The sequence below is a fragment of the Rhineura floridana genome, chromosome 5 (assembly GCF_030035675.1).
Source record: "Rhineura floridana isolate rRhiFlo1 chromosome 5, rRhiFlo1.hap2, whole genome shotgun sequence".
In the NCBI taxonomy this organism is placed as follows: domain Eukaryota; kingdom Metazoa; phylum Chordata; class Lepidosauria; order Squamata; family Rhineuridae; genus Rhineura; species Rhineura floridana.
In genome coordinates, this window is record NC_084484.1 from 31,064,755 (window position 1) to 31,074,116 (window position 9,362).

Genomic DNA, 9,362 nt, shown 5'->3' on the forward strand with positions numbered 1-9,362 from the left:
TAGGTACCTAACAAAACTTTTTATTATATACCAGTAGAACTCTTCCCTTAACCTTTGAGGACAGGACAAAACAGAGACCACTCCAATACAAGTAGAAACAAAAAGTAATAAGACACTAGGGATGGAAAGGACACCCCAGTGGCTGTTGTGATCTGCAAGGTGTGTGCAATGTTTACTTCATGTGCATCAAGTGTAAGCTGGTTGCACTGTTGGAAGAAAAAGTGAAAGGCTTGGAGCGGCGAGTGGCCACATTCAAGGGTATGAGAGAAGATAAAGGCCTCTTAGAACATTGGAATAACAACAGCAAAGAGAAGTACAGAAGGTGGAAGAACATCAGCAAGTTGAAGCAGAAAAGAAGTGTTGAGGAGAGGAAAAACAAAGTGGAGGAAACTCAATGGAAAAGTGTGACAGGAGCAGAAGAGCTAGAAGACACTGCACCAGTGGAACTATGGAACTGTTTTCAGGTACTTGAGGATGAGACTGGAGGACAGCCTGCGGAAGAATTACAGATCCCACACAACAGCAAGTGAGAGGCTGAAGCTCAGTCAAGCCAAGATAATGAAACCACACCCTACATCGAGTAGTAGCAGGAGGAGAATCCCTAATGTGTGGGATTGAAACCCAAGTATGCCAAGAAGGCCCATGGACTAGCTGGGTATGCTGTCTCCCTGGAGGATAGATTAGAGATATGACTTACCAATACTCATAAAGCCCACTGACATGTATCCTTTTCTTCTCATCCATGTGGGAATAAATGATATTGTCAAGTGAAACGAAAAAGAAATCACATCAGACTTTGAAGCTCTGGGAAGGAAACTCAAGGACTTTGGGGCCCAGATAGTTTTCTCATCCATCTTCCAATCCTTAAAGAGGAGTAGAAAAGGAAAAAATACTCCAGGCAAATGACTGGCTATGAAGGTGGTGCTGATGCTAGATTTTTGGATTCTTGGACCACAGCCTACACTTCCCAGTAGACTGCTGTCAAGTGATGGGTTGTACCTCACAAGAACTGGGAAGAATGTTTTTGGCCACAGAATGGAGAATTTCATCAAGAGGGCTTTAAATTGAATCCTACATGGAGAGAGCTTTGGATACTATTGACCATGGTATCCTTCTGAATAGACTTGGTGAGATGGATATTGGAGGCACAGTGCTCCAGGGTAGTTTTCAGAGAATAGCATAGGGTGATTGTCTTTCAGGCCCCTGGCTGTTGTGCTGCAGCGTACCATCTTGTCTCCAATGCTGTTTAACATCTATAAGAAGCCTTTGGGAGTGGCCATCAGATTTCGGGCAAGGTGTCAGCAGTGCACTGATGATACCCAGCTGTATTTGTCTGTAGCATCTGTATTTCTCTGTAGCATCTGAATAGGAAGAAGCCATGCTGCCTGGATTCAGTGGTGGGCTGGATGAGGGCCAATAAACTGAGTCTGAAATTTAGTAAGAGTGAGGCTGTGGGTATGTAGTTTCCAAGTTCAGATAACTGGTCAGTTGCCTGCTTTGGATGGGGTTGTACTCCCTCTGAAAGAGCAGGTTCATAGTCTGGGGGTGCTCCTGGATCCATCTTTGACGCTAGAGGCCCAGGTGACCTCAGTGGCTAAGTGCCTTTTACCAGCTTCACTTGGTAAGACAGCTGCAGCCATTTCTGGACTGGGATAGTGTGGCTACTGTTGTCCATGCTCTAGTAACCTTCAGGCTGGATTACTGTAAGGCACTCTACATGGGACCACTCTGTACTGAGGTTGGTCTGGAAGCTGCAGCTGGTGCAAAATGTAGTGGTGTGACGGCTCACTGGGCCAGGGTATCAACATGTCACCCTGCTGCTGAAAGAATTGTGTTGGCTGCCTGTTAGCTACTGGGCTAAGTTCAAGGTTCTGATTTTGGTGTACAAAGCCCTAAACAGCTTGGGGCCAGGACATCTGAAAAATCATCTTATACCCAGTTGATCGCTTTGCCAGTGAGGACCTTCTGCAGATACCATCTTATCAGGAGGTCCATTCTGCACAACATAGGAAGCAGTCCTTTAGCATAGTGGCACCTACCCTTTGAAATCCCCTTCCTTTAAATATTAGACAGGCAGCATCTCCATTATCTTTCTGGTGCCTACTGAAGACCTTTCTCTTGCAACAAGCCTTTTAACTAGAGATCTTATCCCAGTCTGCATCTGTGTTGGAATTGCTTTTTAAGATGTTTTAAAAGCTTTAAAAAAAGATTTTTACAGACGTTTTCTTTTAATATGTTTTTAAAGATGTTTTAATATATTTTAATGTCTGTTTTTATTTTTTATATTGTTTTTGTTTGCCACCCTGGACTCCTAAATTTATTTATTTAATAATAGCAGCAAGATAATCCTTGTCCTGATTGAGGTTGATTCCTATGCACAAAAGAAAAACAGTTGTCTTCTGACTGATTAACAAGGGGGAGGGAATTTTAGGTGACTGGGTTTTCTACAGCAGATATACTACTTTGAGTACAATGCCTTTATTACTCTGAATGTCAGATCAATAGGTATATAGCAAGGCTTTAATTAGATTGAGACCAAATGGAAATAGTGTATTTATACATTCCAGAGGTCCTATGCCTGCTCCATTTCTTCTGTCCATGCTAATTGAGAGCTTGTACACAAAAACAAAACAACTTTAAAAACATTTTTTTAAAAAAACATTTTTTTTAAAAGCATCTTTTTAAAAGGGTTAAAAAACATTGGGTTTTTTTACACATATTAAAAGCAATTCCAACACAGACACAGACTGGGATAGGTCTCAACTTAAAAGGCTTGTTGAAAGAGGAAAGTCTTCAAAAGGCGCTGAAAAGATAACAGATGGCGCCTGCCTAATATTTAAGGGAAGGGAATTCCACAGGGTAGGTGCCACGACACTAAAGGTTTGTTTCCTATGTTGTGCAAAACGGACCTCCTGATAAGATGGTATGTGCAGGAGGCCCTCACCTGGAGAATGCAGTGATCGACTGGATATAATATCCTGATCGATATAATATCCTGATCGACTGAAGCAGAGCCAGCATGGCTTCTGCAAGGGAAAGTCCTGTCTCAGTAACCTATTAGAATTCTTTGAGAGTGTCAAGAAGCATATAGATAGAGGTGATCCAGTGGACATAGTGTACTTAGACTTTCAAAAAGCGTTTGACAAGGTACCTCACCAAAGGCTTCTGAGGAAGCTTAGCAGTCATGGAATAAGAGGAGAGGTCCTCTTGTGGATAAGGAATTGGTTAAGAAGCAGAGAGTAGGAATAAACGGACAGTTCTCCCAATGGAGGGCTGTAGAAAGTGGAGTCCCTCAAGGATCGGTATTGGGACCTGTACTTTTCAACTTGTTCATTAATGACCTAGAATTAGGAGTGAGCAGTGAAGTGGCCAAGTTTGCTGACGACACTAAATTGTTCAGGGTTGTTAAAACAAAAAGGGATTGTGAAGAGCTCCAAAAAGATCTCTCCAAACTGAGTGAATGGGCAGAAAAATGGCAAATGCAATTCAATATAAACAAGTGTAAAATTATGCATATTGGAGCAAAAAATCTTAATTTCACATATACGCTCTTGGGGTCTGAACTGGCGGTGACCGACCAGGAGAGAGACCTCGGGGTTGTAGTGGACAGCACAACGAAAATGCGGCAGCTGTGAAAAAGGCAAATTCCATGCTAGCGATAATTAGGAAAGGTATTGAAAATAAAACAGCCGATATCATAATGCCGTTGTATAAATCTATGGTGCGACCGCATTTGGAATACTGTGTACAGTTCTGGTCGCCTCATCTCAAAAAGGATATTATAGAGTTGGAAAAGGTTCAGAAGAGGGCAACCAGAATGATCAAGGGGATGGAGCGACTCCCTTACGAGGAAAGGTTGCAGCATTTGGGGCTTTTTAGTTTAGAGAAAAGGCGGGTCAGAGGAGACATGATAGAAGTGTATCAAATTATGCATGGCATTGAGAAAGTGGATAGAGAAAAGTTCTTCTCCCTCTCTCATAATACTAGAACTCGTGGACATTCAAAGAAGCTGAATGTTGGAAGATTCAGGACAGACAAAAGGAAGTACTTCTTTACTCAGCGCATAGTTAAACTATGGAATTTGCTCCCACAAGATGCAGTAATGGCCACCAGCTTGGATGGCTTTAAAAGAAGATTAGACAAATTCATGGAGGACAGGGCTATCAGTGGCTACTAGCCATGATGGCTGTGCTGTGCCACCCTAGTCAGAGGCAGCATGCTTCTGAAAACCAGTTGCCGGAAGCCTCAGGAGGGGAGAGTGTTCTTGCACTCGGGTCCTGCTTGCGGGCTTCCCCCAGGCACCTGGTTGGCCACTGTGAGAACAGGATGCTGGACTAGATGGGCCACTGGCCTGATCCAGCAGGCTCTTCTTATGTTCTTATATAAGGGATAAGACAGTCTTTCAGGTATTCTGGTCGCAAGCTGTATAGGGCTTTGTACACCAAAACTAGAACCTTGAACTTGGCCCAGTAGCAAATGGGCAGCCAGTGCAATTCTTTCAGCAGTGGAGTGCTTGGCCTGATCAGTCTCACAGCAAGTCTTTCGCCACTTGTGCTCTAGCCGTCATCCAGCCTGTTTCATTGCCCTTAGCTCACTGGTGTACCAAGGTGCAAACCGGGTTCCACAATGCCAGAGAGTGCTCGGGGGCAACCGTGTCAACAGCCCAACGTGCCTCTCTGTTCCACAGCATGACAAGGACTTCAACAGGGTCACCTGCTGTATCTACTGGGAACTCCACCAGGGCATTCAGCAATGCAGTGGATTCCATTAGGCCCTGGGGGCGGACCATCTTAATCTGTCCACCACCCCTGCAGAGAAGGATCAGAGCCATAAGTCTAAACTTCACCAGGAAGTGATATGACCATGACAATGGGTGACATCCACCCCCACCCCCCATGAACTTGAAATGGAAATAACTGCCTTCAAGTCGATTCCAACTTATGGCAACCCTATGAATAGGGTTTTCATGGTAAGCAGTATTCAGAGATGGTTTACCATTGCCTTCCTCAGAGTCTGAGAGGCAGTGACTGGGGATTTGAACTTACTGGATGGCTTTATGACAAGTCTCAGCAGGGCTGGTCCTACCAGAGGCAGAGTGAGGCAGCCACCTCGGGCTGCTAGTTTGTCATGAAAGGCTGCAAATTGTCAGCTATTTAATTTAGTAAGTCACTTTCTATCTTGCTCTTCATCAAAATAAGATCACAGGGCAGGCTACAAGAAAAATTAAAATACAATTAAAACTCTAATGCAGCAGACTGAGAACCACCACAGACCGAAAGCCTGACTGACCAGATAGGTTTTCAGTGAGCACCAAAAGATGACAAAGAATGGTGCCAGGTGTACCTCAAGGTTAAGGGTATTCCACAGCCAAGGCACCACCATGGAAAAATTCCTAACCTGGGTCACTGCACAGTGCACTTGCCACATTGCAAGACCACAAAAAGGACTTCTCCAGCAGATCTTAATACACAGGCAGGTTGATACAGGAAGAGGTACTGCGCTTCAGGTATGTGTCCCAAATTGTTCAGATCTTGAAATGCTGGGCTCCACATCCTTAATTTATTATTGAATTTTTACACCCAGGGAGATTCTGTCTCAGGTGCCCAAATAATGTAGCTACTAAGAACATTTACAAAAAACACTACATAAATATTGAGTGTATCTGAGTTTCATATACTGGATGTATTGAAATATTCACTTGGTATTTTAAGAAAAGACCTATACATGTCTTCAGTTGGATTTCACACTTAGAAAATTCTTTCAATTCTACCTGTTTTAACTCATTCCTGTTTATGTCTTGGATTGGACTATTAGGGTGCTTCTATGCACTGAACTTGTGCCTAAATGTGCAATAGTTCTTTCTGTATTAAAATTGGAACTAAAACCAATCTGAAAAAATGTATTTCAATTTAAAATTCAGATTTAAATACAGATTTTACAAACTTGTCATGAAAATAAGTAGGTAGGTTTCAAGTCATATTTCATAATCTTTAGACCTTCAGCTTTTGCAGCCTTGAAATCAAATCAAGTAAATCTTTACATGTAGCAAGTTCATTAATTTTCAATCCTGTGCAAATTTCATTTCAGTAGTACTTAGACTGACAAATTTAGATATAACTCCTAAGTGGAAGTGTTATATTAAATCTTTAGACTGAATAATAATCATGTTTAGCAAAAAAATAGCAACAGCTGTGAAACACTGGAGCCACCAACTGTTCAAATTCTGTAACAGCCAGTCTGCTTTCCCACTTAATAGTAGTGTACTGAAGACATAGCACTCATATACTATATATAGGGGTGTGTATACTATATGTGTGTGTTAAATGGGGGAAAAGCTGCCAGTGTAAGATCAGAGTTAAGGCTCTCTTATGTTGGCTCAAGCGCCACAAAGTCAGGAAATTGCAAGGTAAGAGTGATGCCTTAACCAGGGTTGCCTTGTGATCAGTGGTAATGCCACAAACTGTGCTTGCTTACAACTTACTCTCCAGGCACCCAGACTTTTCCTTGATCTTTCAAGCCTAAATCCAGATGGGGAGGATTAAGTGCCTGTGACCAGAAAAATATGTCCTATATTATCCTGGTCCTGTACTGCCTTTTGAAGCATCTGAGCCTTGCTGTATTTCTAGAGAAATCCTCCTGTGACTTGACCTATGCTTGTTTGTTGCTTAGTTCAGTAACTGGCAGGATGGGAGAGTGCCCTCTTCTAGCACTCTTCACATTCTTATGCTGGTTTGCCACAGAAGTTGTTTGTGTGACACTACACTAAGACTGAATGAAATGAGAGTTCAAAATTCTTATTTTGGATTTGGAACTGTAACCTGAAGAACAAGAGAAAAACAATCATTCACTACCATGTTGACATTTCCATCAGTAGGCATCTACAAGACATCCGGAGATGCTATGTAAATTGAGGTGCATGGTGGAGATAATATGGGCTGCTGAGGGGTCCGTTAAACAGGTGGGCTACTTTCAAAACTTGCTTTGACATTTTTCATTACTGGTATGATCAAATCACAACAGTGCTAGGAAACAAGGTTGCAGTGCTATACATACCACACCCTAAGTCACTGGCAACATTACCAGTCTCAACCTGAGTGAAACAGAGGTGTCACCCATCTCCTACTATTCAATCCATCCTGCTAGCTACTGATGTAAGCAAAATATCTTGTCCAGATTTCAGAGCCTCTTTCAAAACCTAGTCGACAGAGCCAATAGTAACCATCCTGCTTCTCCACTTTGGACAGGAGCACTGTGGTGCTCCAGTGCAAAGTTGGAAGGCAGTACAGCATAGTGGTTTGACTACTGGACTGGTTAAACACAGTATGAGATTCACAGGAATTATACAGCCACAAGAGTGGCTGTATACTATAGCCAGTGTGGATTTTTCACATTCTGCAATGTTAAATTGAAAATACCCCCATGCCATTCTTTTGCTTCCCGTAAGCTCATTTCAAAACAGAATCTTACAAAAGTTATAGTCCTGAACTCAGAAACACTTGCTTAACAACCCTCTCAATTTTCATGGCGATACACAAAACAGTCAGAGAGAATAGAGAGTTCAAAGTCTAAAAAGAGATGGGGGAAACGAGAGCCCTTTTGGACTTTTTTCTCTGAGTTCTCATAATCGGTTAAAATTCATTAAAAATCAGCCATGTTCACAGAATACCTGTAATCCTAATACTGACCTTGCCCCATACTCTGCCCTTCATCTTCTGCAGTTTAAAAGTTAAAAAAAACACCTGGCTGATTTTTAATTAATTTAAGAAGGTTTGGCTTGAACCCTATGACGTGGGGCATGCTCCGTAAGAACCAACTGTCAGAGTTCTAAAAGCCAGACTCACAGCTGCTTGGCTTGGATTATCAGAGGCCACAACCACACCAGACTGATTTCACTTGAGACAGTCATGGCTTTCCCCAAAGAATCCCGGGAAGTGTAGTTTGTGAAGGGGGCTGAGAAGAGACTTCTATTCCACTGACATAGCTTCAGTGGCCAGAGTGGTTTAAGAGTGAGCCGCTCTGATTGACGGTCTGTGAGGGGAACAGGGCGTTTCCTAGCAACTCTAAGAACCCTTCACTAACTAAGTTTCCCAGGATTCTTTGAGAGAAGCCATAACTCTCCAAAGTGAAATAAAGGTGTGGTGTGGATGTGGCCAGGGATAGCTTTGGTTTAAATTTGGGTGGGAGGCCACATGTGCCTGCTGTAGAATAAAAAGATGGGGAAAACGCTGAAAAGCAATGATACTATTCACAATGTTTTCCTTTTGGAAAGGTAATGGGCTTCCCCTCTGCCCAGTGCACACCCACCCAATCCCCTCCCCCTCCTCCTACCCTCCCTGCCAGTCCCCCAGGTCAGTGTTGGACTATGACCTGGGAAACCAGGGTCGAAATCCCCACACAGCCATGAAGCTCACTGGGTGACCTTGAGCCAGTCACTGCCCCTCAACCTCAGAGGAAAAGTAATGGTAAAACCACCTCTGAATACTGTTTATCATGACAACCCTATTAATAGGGTCACCATGAGTCAGGATCGACTTGAAGGCAGTCCATTTCCATTGTCAAACACGATTGCACAGAAATAAATCCCACTGAATTCAAAAAATATGCAAAGGATCAAACCCACCCTCCCTTCTCCTCCGTTCTATCCCTTCCCTCCCCCTTCCTCTGCCCCTCCCTCCCCATCCCATTCTCTTTCCCCCTCCGCATGGTCACTTTTACCTATCCTAAGCATGATTGCACAGGAGTAAATACCATTGAACTCTATAAGCATGCAAATGATCAAACCTGCCCTCCCCTCCCTTTGCACCCTCCAATCCGTTCCTTCCCCTTTCCCTCCTCCTCCCCCATGGTCAGTTTTACCTATCCTAACCATGATTGCATAGGAGTAAATCCCATTGAACTCAGTAAGCATGCAAATGATCAGACCTGCCCTTCCCCACCCCTCCCCTCCCCTCTTCCTTCTCCCCTGCCCACTCCAGCCCTCCCTCCCTCCTGGTCACTTTTACCTATCCTAAGCATGATTACACAGGAGTAAATCCCAATGAACTCAATAAACATGCCAATGATCAAACCTGTCCTTCTCTTCCCCTCCTCCCCATCCCCTGCGGTCAGTTTCACCTATCCTAAGCATGATTGCAGGGGAGTAAATCCCACTCAACTCAATAAGCATGCAAATGATCCATTCTCAGCAAACTTGGACAGGATCCCATTTCTTACCTCTTGATTTAAAAAGCAGAGAAATTCCCTAATAGGCAAAAAACCTTGCGGTTTAAGAACATACCTATAGCCCACAGATATTTCTACCAAACTTTAAAAAGCAGGGAAATTGGGCAGCTATAGTGAATGCCCCAGGGGAGCAGGAGACC